The sequence below is a fragment of the Salmo salar genome, chromosome 11 (genome assembly GCF_965601325.2).
Source record: "Salmo salar chromosome 11, fSalSal1, whole genome shotgun sequence".
NCBI lineage: Eukaryota > Metazoa > Chordata > Actinopteri > Salmoniformes > Salmonidae > Salmo > Salmo salar.
The window spans coordinates 11,821,726-11,834,456 of NC_138301.1; positions in this window are offsets into that span (position 1 = coordinate 11,821,726).

Below are 12,731 nucleotides of genomic sequence, written 5' to 3' on the forward strand. Positions count from 1 at the left end.
CCCAGCCCCAGGCTGAAACACATTATCGCCTTTCTCAAGTGGCCGATCAAGGGACACTGGGCTTAGGCGCGTGACCCGACCGCCCACGCCTTTGTGATTTTTTCCTCTGTTTGCCGAAAAGGAGATTCCCTGTCGGAATATTATCGCTTTTCTACGAGAAAAATGGCGTAAAAATTGATTTTAAACAGCGGTTGACATGCTTCGAAGTACGGTAATGGAATATTTAGAATTTTTTGTCACGAATTGCGCCATGCGCGCGACCCTTCTTTACCATTTCGGATAGTGTCTGGAACGCACGAACAAAACGCCGCTATTCGGATATAACGATGGATTATTTTGGACCAAACCAACATTTGTTATTGAAGTAGCAGTCCTGGGAGTGCATTCTGACGAAGACAACAAAAGGTAATCAAACTTTTATAATAGTAAATATGATTATGGTGAGTGCTAAACTTGCCGGGTGTCTAAATAGCTAGCCCGTGATGCCTGGGCTATGTACTTAGAATATTGCAAAATGTGCTTTCACCAAAAAGCTATTTTAAAATCGGACATATCGAGTGCATAGAGGAGGTCTGTATCTATAATTCTTAAAATAATTGTTATGCTTTTTGTGAACGTTTATCGTGAGTAATTTAGTAAAATGTTAGCGAATTCCCCGGAAGTTTGCGGGGGGTATGCTAGTTCTGAACGTCACATGCTAATGTAAAAAGCTGGTTTTTGATATAAATATGAACTTGATTGAACAAAACATGCATGTATTGTATAACATAATGTGCTAGGGTTGTCATCTGATGAAGATCATCAAAGGTGAGTGCTGCATTTAGCTGTCTTCTGGGTTTTGGTGACATTATATGCTGGCTTGAAAAATGGGTGTCTGATTATTTCTGGCTTGGTACTCTGCTGACATAATCTAATGTTTTGCTTTCGTTGTAAAGCCTTTTTGAAATCGGACAGTGTGGTTAGATTAACCTGTTAGGGCTAGGGGGCAGTATTGACACGGCTGGATAAAAAACATACCCGATTTAATCTGGTTACCACTCCTACCCAGTAACTAGAATATGCATATACTTATTACATATGGATAGAAAACACCCTAAATTGTCTAAAACTGTTTGAATGGTGTCTGTGAGTATAACAGAACTCAAATGGCAGGTCAAAACCTGAGAGATTCCTTTACAGGAAGTGGCCTGTCTGACCATTTCTTGAACTTCTTTTCCATCTCTATCATTTACTAAGGATCTCTGCTCTAACGTGACACTTCCCACGTCGTCCATAGGCGCTCAGAGCCCGGGAAAAAACAGAATGTCGTCATTCCAGCCCCAGGCTGAAACACATTATCGCCTTTCTCAAGTGGCCGATTAAGGGACACTGGGCTTATGCGCGTGACCCCGACCGCCCCCGCCTTTGTGATTTTTTCCTCTGTTTGCCGAAAAGGAGATTCCCTGTCGGAATATTATCGCTTTTCTACGAGAAAAATGGCGTAAAAATTGATTTTAAACAGCGGTTGACATGCTTCGAAGTACGGTAATGGAATATTTAGAATTTTATTGTCACGAATTGCGCCATGCGCGCGACACTTCTTTACCATTTCGGATAGTGTCTGGAACGCACGAACAAAACGCCGCTATTCGGATATAACGATGGATTATTTTGGACCAAACCAACATTTGTTATTGAAGTAGACGTCCTGGGAGTGCATTCTGACGAAGACAACAAAAGGTCATCAAACTTTTATAATAGTAAATATGATTATGGTGAGTGCTAAACTTGCCGGGTGTCTAAATAGCTAGCCCGTGATGCCTGGGCTATGTACTTAGAATATTGCAAAATGTGCTTTCACCAAAAAGCTATTTTAAAATCGGACATATCGAGTGCATAGAGGAGTAATGTATCTATAATTCTTTAAATAATTGTTATGCTTTTTGTGAACGTTTATCGTGAGTAATTTAGTAAAATGTTAGCGAATTCCCCGGAAGTTTGCGGGGGGTATGCTAGTTCTGAACGTCACATGCTAATGTAAAAAGCTGGTTTTTGATATAAATATGAACTTGATTGAACAAAACATGCATGTATTGTATAACATAATGTCCTAGGGTTGTCATCTGATGAAGATCATCAAAGGTGAGTGCTGCATTTAGCTGTCTTCTGGGTTTTGGTGACATTATATGCTGGCTTGAAAAATGGGTGTCTGATTATTTCTGGCTTGGTACTCTGCTGACATAATCTAATGTTTTGCTTTCGTTGTAAAGCCTTTTTGAAATCGGACAGTGTGGTTAGATTAACGAGAGTCTTGTCTTTAAATAGCTGTAAAATAGTCATATGTTTGAGAAATTGAAGTAATAGGATTTTTAAGGTTTTGAAAATCGCGCCACAGGCTTCAAGTGGCTGTTACGTAGGTGGGACGAATTCGTCCCGCCTAGCCCATAGAGGATATACAACTTATTTTTTCAAATATAATAAATACTTACAACAAATTAACTGTTTATTTCATTTGTTAACCTCTATGGGCTAGGTGGGACGCTTGCGTCCCACCTACGTAACAGCCACTTGCAGCCTGTGGCGCGATTTTCAAAACCTTAAAAATCCTATTACTTCAATTTCTCAAACATATGACTATTTTACAGCTATTTAAAGACAAGACTCTCGTTAATCTAACCACACTGTCCGATTTCAAAAAGGCTTTACAACGAAAGCAAAACATTAGATTATGTCAGCAGAGTACCAAGCCAGAAATAATCAGACACCCATTTTTCAAGCCAGCATATAATGTCACCAAAACCCAGAAGACAGCTAAATGCAGCACTCACCTTTGATGATCTTCATCAGATGACAACCCTAGGACATTATGTTATACAATACATGCATGTTTTGTTCAATCAAGTTCATATTTATATCAAAAACCAGCTTTTTACATTAGCATGTGACGTTCAGAACTAGCATACCCCCCGCAAACTTCCGGGGAATTCGCTAACATTTTACTAAATTACTCACGATAAACGTTCACAAAAAGCATAACAATTATTTTAAGAATTATAGATACAGACCTCCTCTATGCACTCGATATGTCCGATTTTAAAATAGCTTTTTGGTGAAAGCACATTTTGCAATATTCTAAGTACATAGCCCAGGCATCACGGGCTCGCTATTTAGACACCCGGCAAGTTTAGCACTCACCATAATCATATTTACTATTATAAAAGTTTGATTACCTTTTGTTGTCTTCGTCAGAATGCACACCCAGGACTGCTACTTCAATAACAAATGTTGGTTTGGTCCAAAATAATCCATCGTTATATCCGAATAGCGGCGTTTTGTTCGTGCGTTCCAGACACTATCCGAAATGGTAAAGAAGTGTCGTGCGCATGGCGCAATTCGTGACAATAAAATTCTAAATATTCCATTACCGTACTTCGAAGCATGTCAACCGCTGTTTAAAATCAATTTTTACGCCATTTTTCTCGTAGAAAAGCGATAATATTCCGACAGGGAATCTCCTTTTCGGCAAACAGAGGAAAAAATCACAAAGGCGGGGGCGGTCGGGTCACGCGCATAAGCCCAGAGTCCCTTGATCGGCCACTTGAGAAAGGCGATAATGTGTTTCAGCCTGGGGCTGGAATGACGACATTCTGTTTTTTCCCGGGCTCTGAGCGCCTATGGACGACGTGGGAAGTGTCACGTTAGAGCAGAGATCCTTAGTAAAAGATAGAGATGGAAAAGAAGTTCAAGAAATGGTCAGACAGGCCACTTCCTGTAAAGGAATCTCTCAGGTTTTGACCTGCCATTTGAGTTCTGTTATACTCACAGACACCATTCAAACAGTTTTAGAAACTTTAGGGTGTTTTCTATCCATATGTAATAAGTATATGCATATTCTAGTTACTGGGTAGGAGTGGTAACCAGATTAAATCGGGTATGTTTTTTATCCAGCCGTGTCAATACTGCCCCCTAGCCCTTAAATACTATCTGCAACATTTAAAAATGAATGTTGAGAAAAGTACACAAAAATCATTATCAGTTGGCATGATCTTATGATCAAGAAAAAAAATGGACCAAAGGGCATGGCTCTCACTGCTTTGGGGTTCATTTTTCCCCCTCTCCATCAATATCTACCATTCAGATCTAGACTACTAAAGTACTGACTCAAGGTGTACTGCGTGAGGGGACTCAAGGTGATTGACTCAAGGTGGACTGAGTGAGAACGCAACAGCAGGAACCTTGGCTTGTTGCGTGATTTGCAGCTTGAAAGACTTGCATCAGAAGGCATGGTCCCTCTTCTGTCTGAGCTATGGAGCTGTTTAGACTGTGACTGGTTCTCTGTATGTAAGCATCTACCCATGAGGAGGGTCTTGATGGATCCAATGGTTTCAGTCACGGTGGTTGACAAAACAAAAAGTCAAGGGAAAGTAACAGACCACAAAATGGCTGTAGAATCACAAACCTGTAACGTTTCATGACTGCTTTTGTACTCTGAGAGAGCGAGCTTAATATGGTCAGAGCTGTCTCGCCATCTTCAAAGTATTGATTTTCCAAATGTCTCTAGCTGACGATTAAGACCCCTCAGAGCAAGTGCCCCCAAGCTAACATCAGCTGTGTCTGTCAAAGATGGTGTGATAGGAATTGATTCGTCTGTGGGCATGTCTGTTGGCCTTGCTCACTGTCTCACTCATTCTATGTCTCCTTGACCCATAAAGGAAGATATAATTGATAGAACACTGGGTTACTTGGGTTTTATAATTTGTTCATTCTTCCTTCATGCTCCAGCACACTTTCCCACAATTATTAATTTACCAAAAATTAAATGAGCAAGTCAAATATCCTATTGGTAAAGCTTATTTTCTATATATTATATCTTACATTTCTTAAACAGCTACTGAAAGTCTAATCCCAGTAGTTTCCCATTGTTCAGCTTGTGTTAATATTCTGTTCATTTGTTCACGTAACATTTTTCACTGAATAAATCATGCTCTGCTAGCAATGTATTGCAATAAATTATTTTGAGGTAAAACATGACTGAGTGTCAAATTATTATATGGCACACATTTTTATTAAATGTATTTCTTTGCTAGACAATTTATGTTTTGCCACTCTTGTGTGAAGTACTATTCCATTCACCAAGCAGAATAAAAAAAAAAACAGAAGCAAAACTGTGCCTTCCTAAATTATTCAGGAAGCATTAATCTGAGTTTATTGCTAAGTACATTCTCTTCCTGACTGGCTTCACCTTGCCTTGCTCAGAGGCGAGTTGATGTGATCAATTTCAGTGATGTAAGTGCACTGCTGCAGAATACGTTATACTGTATACTGTACACCACATCAACACAGACATCTTAGTTAAAAGGGTGGAGAATTGGGCGGAAAGCTTTGGCTGTGAGCGATCAGGTTTCCTTTTAAAGAGCTGCGGGATCAGAAGTGTTACAATCAGCGGGAACAATCACAGCAACATTCCAGGAAAGACGAATTTGAGGGGAAGGGTATCGGGCAGGCCAGTCCATTTCATCCATCTTGGATGATGTGTACAGGAAAAGGAGTTCTTTCCTAATCAGCTTATATCCTCTCTCCCTCTTCAGTGCATTTTGTGCCAGCCCGTTCACAGTAATCCATCTTGTGATAGAAAGGTAATGTGTTCTTAAGTGAGTTATCCAGTGATACAAATGAGATCTTATCTTTAAACATTACATCACTCTTTATATCTTCATATTAATTGGTTGGACTGACGGCCTTGTGAGTCAGTGTGCTAGGTACTGAATATAGCAAAGGTTATCTGAGGAAGTCCTTTCTACTCAACATCCTTTTAATCTGATGTGTTTATTTGGGTGCAAATGGGTGAAGGTCCTAGGAAAGGTAACACAGCCCCTCTATACAACACCTCTATGGCGTCTGTAAGCTCATACACTCATGGGCGGTTGGATGCCATCAGTCTTAAATGCTTCACAAGATGTAACCCACAGCTCACTGGGTTCCTATTCGTCCACCCAGATATACTGTAAAATATTTCGTCCAGAAGTGGGAAAGTGCTGACATCACTGGAGATTGAATTGCACTATGCTGGTATGAAACAGTGGCTTGCAGTCCAAGCAAGCAGTGCTTTTAATTATCAGTGGATAGAAAGTGAATCTGTGTGTTGACTGTGTCAGGCTAGGCCTCAGGCAGGCTCTCCGGCAGTAGCCTGAGCCACTCTCCAGGGCCTTCTCCACAGGCAGCAGACAGTGGGCGGTGGACAATTTAGTTCTCAGTACAATTTGGCTCCGGCACGCCTGTGATCCTGCACAGCTCCCTGGGCTCTGATTACACGTCCAGACTGGGAGCCGAGGACATTGTCTGTGTAACAGTGCCCGTAACCAGTTGAAAGAGTAGACCCTGAGGAGCAAACAAAGTTATTTTGTGTGGGTGGAGCCTTCCGATTGTAATATCATATATTATCCTATTGTGTGTGGCTTTGCATGGTAAGAGATAGAAGTGTGCAGGCCACAGGTTACGTTCACATTCCGTGCTTGCAACTGCATCACCGTAGTACAAATACACCACTGATTTTGTGCGTACAATTTCATGGGAAGTTTGTATCTGAGAAAACTATCTCTTTATCGAAAAGGGCCCTGATTCTCGGCAATCTTCAAAGGACTCGGCAGCATGACTTCCTGGTCCCCTGTGATTCCCTCCACCTCCACCCTCTTTATTGCTATCTCTGAGCTATTCAGGCTCCAGAGATAATTTAATAGCTGAACTCAAAGCTATCAGGGACTCCAAACATCTATAGGCCCTACATCATCTGATCTGGGTGAGATGGAGACATGGTAAGGAGACATGGAGGAGAATACCTAAGCAGAACTAACAGAGAGCAAAGCCAAGCTCAGTAGAAGAAACCACAGTGCCAACAGCCAATCTGGAAAAGTATTTTTTTTCCAGCAAAAGCTCTCTACATTATAAGATATAGAAAGGCACACATGCACGTGCAAAGACACACGCATACACACACACAATAAGCCATAATTCAAGCATGAAGGCTCTGTTTTTCCCATCAAGCACATAATAAAATGTAAATGGACTACCATATATAGAAGCTTGTTTTGTTCCATGCGGTTGAGTGTTTTGTCTGTTTCCAAATGTACATCGTTAGTTTTCCTCTCATGAAGTTGTTTGCTAGCAGACCATCACGATCCATTACAGTGTTCTGAGGTTTACCTCAGCAAAGCACGATGCATGGCAATTACAAACAATGCTGATTGACAGGTAAGAGGATCCTGGCCTCTTCACATATCTCATGGAGGGAGTTTAAAGAGGAGCCTTCCCATGTGCTCTCAGACCCAGCAGGCATGCTGTGGGCTCCACATCTTTGAAATGAGATCTGGAAGTCTTCAACTTCTGGAAATGTAGATCTTAGCCTGTTTTTTTTTAGATCCACTGTGGCAGCAGGGTCCATAGGTATCTCTAACCTCCTCAGCCTTTGAGGTTTGTCCGGCCATTGCGGGGCTAGGGGGAACTATGATACTTTTCTACTTCTCAAAACAGCCGTTGGTTTACATGAGCTGCAAGATGATACCCCTCTAAAATGAAGTCATCTGCTGGAAAATGATCATTGTTTTCATTTTCCAACAAAAATGTGTCACTGTCAGGCAGAATGCTATCAAGAAACATATTAGATATCTTACTCCACACAACAGAATATGACAAGTTGTTGACAGCATTTTCAGTTTGCTTATCAATATACACTGAGTGCACAAAACATTAGGAACACCTTCCTAATATTGAGTTGCACTTACATCTTACGTCTTTTGTCTTGCCCATTCACCCTCTGAATGGCACAAATACACAATGCATGACTACATTGTCTCAAGGCTTAAAAATCCTTCTTTAACCTGTCTCCTCCCCTTCATCTACACTGATTGAAGTGGATTTAACAAGTGACATCAATAAGGGATCATAGCTTTCACCTGGACTCACCTAATCAGTCTATGTCATGGAAAGAGCAGGTGTTCCTAATGTTTTGTACACTCAGTGTACATTCAAGTCAAACTATTAATCTGTAGTACTGGCGTCACAATATTCACATCACTGACGGGTGAAACAATTTGAAAACATAAATAATTGCCTCCAAAAATAATTTCTGTAAAGTAAATCAATTACATTTTAACTATGTTCACTCTTTTCCGTACTGTCTACACCTTGCCTTGCACATGTTAAATGTTCAGTGAACCACATGTTTGTGATGAGTAACCTTGCCTAAAAACTGAAGACTTGCATTAGCTCCCCAGGCTAATGCCTAGTTCTTGTGGCATTCAAGAGACCCAGGTCCTAAACCAGCCAGACACACGCACACAGTAAACACACTGTTCTAACACAATTACGTCGATAGATACCGTAGACCTTTCCAGGCTTCTGTGTGGGCTTTTTGTGGTCACAATGTCAATATAACGGTGAAACTTGAAAGACCACATGAACTACTATGTTCTTTAAACTATTGCAGAGTGCAAATTGAAACTAGAGAGTATCATTATATTAGAGACAGACAAGCCATAAAGCAGCCTATTCAAGCTTATTACTTTTCTTGTTATCAAGAGAGAAAAAAATGATGAACCCAGATTCCCATAACCTATTCAAGATCCTAATTTCCAGGAAGAAATCTGGAAAGGGTGTTTTTTTTCTTCATTATGTTATTTACGCAGACGTTTTAGTAATCTGTTTACGTAGCTTTTAGTTCTGTGCTTTCAGAAAGTCCTGTTTTAGTACTTACAGTAGGTTTATTTTGAACCGTATGGCAGAGAATATTAATTTAGAGTACTCCTAGAAACTGTCTTTTCTAAAATGATTACATTGTCCTGTTTACAGCAAGGGGGTGGAAAGCACAAGACAACATTCATGTTTTTTCTTACTGGAATTTGGGACAGTTACTTTTGTTGTTTGGATATAATGTTTGTTTAAACAATTTTGATTGGGTTAAATCAAGTGCCTTGCTAAAGTTGCTGCAAAAAAACAACTGTTTGGATGCTAAGGAGACACTGATTTAAACCACACGGTATAGTAAAAGCTTAGTATATTAAACACATCCCTGGGTTTCATTCTGATCGCGGGTTATAGGCATTGCGGCTTTTAAAGGCAATGCTCCCGCGTTGGCTCAGTCGGAAATGAACTTTTAATGGCGCATTGTCCACAGCCAAGATCAGATTGAATCCAGGCCTTACTTACAGTTTTGATCATTGTCTTTGTTTACTTTTATGTAATCAAACTTGCCTGTATTGTAAAGGATATTATAATTTAATTTGTATTCATGTTTGCCAAATATTTGTCTATTGCTTACATTTATCCAAGGCTAGGAAAACACAGACACCCGCTCTCAGACTTCATGGTAAGTCCCTAGATCGTCAGTGCAGTGGAGCCAATGTTTGTGTTGAGTGGGAATTTCAGGGCTGGGGGATGATCTGTAAATAAAGAACTGGTCACTGTGGCCCTCCTCATGTTTTGGGGTCCATCTGGAAACTCTTTCAGTTTATTAGCACATAACAACATGACTAGGGCGTGTAAGATGTAATGTTGTTTATGTTGCATGCCCTCTCCCAATGCTCTTTACAGTTTAACACCATGGAACCAAACAAACAAAACGAGCTAAAAATCCTCCCAGCCTGGCCAGGTGGTGTGGGAGATATAGGAAACCATCTTACTCTGGCATGCATTTGGATAAAGATGGACGCTATACAAACAAACACTTCAACATGCGTTTATTCCTTTTTGTTAGTGGTACAATAAGGATACCAGCAGATAGGAGGTTGCAGCCCCCCCCCCCCCCCATCCCCGTCTCCCCCCACACACACACACACATCAATTGATGAATGAGCAAGAGAAGCAGGCGAGACAGTTCACCTTCCCAGAGCTTCATTTCAAGGACACTTTGATGATTGTTGTCAACTACGGCTAACCAGATTAAATGAGTGCCTCGGTGTCAAAGTTAGCTTTACCCTTCCAGAGGACCATGTTGCATCTGTCTCACATTAAGATTAAGGCTGGCTAGTGATAGAGCAATAATGGAGCTGCTGTAAGAGCTTCCGGGTGCTTCGCGAGAGTGTGGAAGGAACGCTTAGCAGCCACTCAATCATGGTCTGTCAGATGGGGTAAGTGTGGGTAAGAGTGTCAGAATACAGGATACAGCCCGCCACGATCCCACCACCAGCCCACCCACACATGACCCGTACAGAATCAACAGGGAAATAATGCATGTTCAGAGTAAAGTCTTGCATTACTTTGATGGACGAAAAATGTGTTTTTATCCATGCCCAATGGATTGTATTGGAAAGTAAGTAAGGGGTATGGTAATATTGTTATGATTATGTTTGTATTGTGTAACAAGATAACCACTTCACTTGAGATCAATGTCCGGCTAGTGTGTAGAAATAATTAGGAATATATATGCAGTCAATAGGCTCCCATAGCCAAAGCAAGGCAAGAGTATTACTCATCCGCTTGGCTCATGCCCATCATTTGGGCTCCAGCCAGCGGGTGATGTGATGAGAAGTCCCCTGTGATAATCAGCTCAGCTGTGATGACAGACATGACCAATGCCTCAGCCACAACACAATTATTCCAGTATCCAATACCCACTCATTACTACTCTGAAATGAAATACTGCATTTCGTGATACTGGATACTGCCCCTGTGATGAGCGTAACCTAGTGTCTTCTGATGTGACTTCATGATGTCACCCATAGTGGCTGTCACAACATGTCGTCTAACACTGACCTTGCCTGTGTAGGGTGGGTAAATACGAGATGGACTTACAAACAACTAATCCTTCCCCCTCTTTCCATGCCAGGCAACCAAACCCTACCACAACGATGGCTGTAGGAGCAGCAGCAGCACACTCCGGGAAACCAGCGCTTCTCTGGGCACAGGCTCCTGATCACGTTGTCCATGGGACGTCGGCTTACTGGGGGGTGTCCGTCTGTCGGCTGGCTGGTTCTCATTATTTATTTATTTAGGTGTTTAGCATGCTCACTGGGGTGCATGTTTTCACAGAGTTTAGTGTAAATAGGCCAGGGGGAAAATGCTAAGGCGAGTTCAAACTACAAGCATGCCATAATTTCCCCGAAAAATGATCCTGACAGGGTGATAATTAAATGCTGCAGTGATTGAAAATTTTTCCACACGCCGTATCATTTTAATGCTAAAGCCTTAATTTGCACTGATAGCGACTGTAATTGGATTTTGATTGAACATTAATGAAGATGCACATCCTGGGAGACGGAAGGGACAAGTCATCTGTTTTCTGGTACATCTGCAGACAGTTGCACAACACAGACATGGTGTACGACAGGGTTTTTAACACCCCCTGCATATCCTTCATAAACAAGTCACCAAAATAATCCACTCACATTTCGTTACATTAAATCGGTGATATACTGTAGACTTGACTTACCTGCATGGATTTCATAGTAAAATCCATAATCAGAATCATGGGAACGACCAAGAGTCAATTTGTAGCCTACTAAGTCATATTACAAACTCCAGCAATGATGCTAACGTCCGATTACCAGTTATTCGATATCTTGCTCCTGGAGATGTTGTTTGTGTGTACACATCTCCACTCATGACATATCTGAAGGATAAAGGAAACCCATTAACATCTTATTAATGAATCAATTTCAAGGATAAATTGGAATTGGTTTGAGATTACGCTGAAAAGCACTTTTTTTTCCTCCTCTGTGGCTGAGCTGTGAAGGCTGGGTTGTATAAAATGAGGTCAGATGATGTGTGTTTTTTCCCTCTCTCTGTTCTAATGCAGAGGAATGTTAATGAGAAGCATGCTGGAACTGGAGCTGTTCTTCCACTTCATGCTGCGCTCTTTTGAGCTTCACACTGGTCTCTGTCCCAGACAGGGCACCTTTCAATCTTCCCTGCACTCCCTGCACCCTCTGTGTATCCATTTGAGAGAGAGAGAGAGAGAGAGAGAGAGAGAGAGAGAGAGAGAGAGAGAGAGAGAGAGAGAGAGAGAGAGAGAGAGAGAGAGAGAGAGAGAGAGAGAGAGAGAGAGAGAGAGAGAGAGAGAGAGAGAGAGAGAGAGAGAGAGAGAGAGAGAGAGAGAGAGAGAGAGAGAGAGAGAGAGAGAGAGAGAGAGAGAGAGAGAGAGAGAGAGAGAGAGAGAGAGAGAGAGAGAGAGAGAGAGAGAGAGAGAGAGAGAGAGAGAGAGAGAGAGAGAGAGAGAGAGAGAGAGAGAGAGAGAGAGAGAGAGAGAGAGAGAGAGAGAGAGAGAGAGAGAGAGAGAGAGAGACGCATAAGGAAAATAAAGTTTGTATACATTTCTTTGTTTTGGCTTTGACTTCTAAATTAAATGTTGCCAGTAGAGATGCCACATCAGTCTAATGGACTGTTTACATCTCTGTTGTACAAAACATTTTTAGTTCATGTTTTCTCTCATCATGACTTCCCACCACGCATATGTAAAGTTAGAGGAGCCTCTTTAGCGAGAGCTTTCATGAGTGTCACTTCATAGCCCGCTTATTTTTATAAACGCTGGCATGCTGACCTTCAGTCAAATCCACAAGATTAGCTGGAGATTTTATCGTTGTGAGGACATTGATCTGTTTTCCTCTGAGCCAGAAATAGTTAAATGATATGCTTTCACTTGGTGAGTGATCTTGAGTCAGAGCTGGCCTTAATATAAGCAAATACTTGTTTTATCCAAAAGAGTGGAGACCAGCTGTGAACAATTAGGATCTCAAGGAGGACAGGATGAGGACATTTGCATG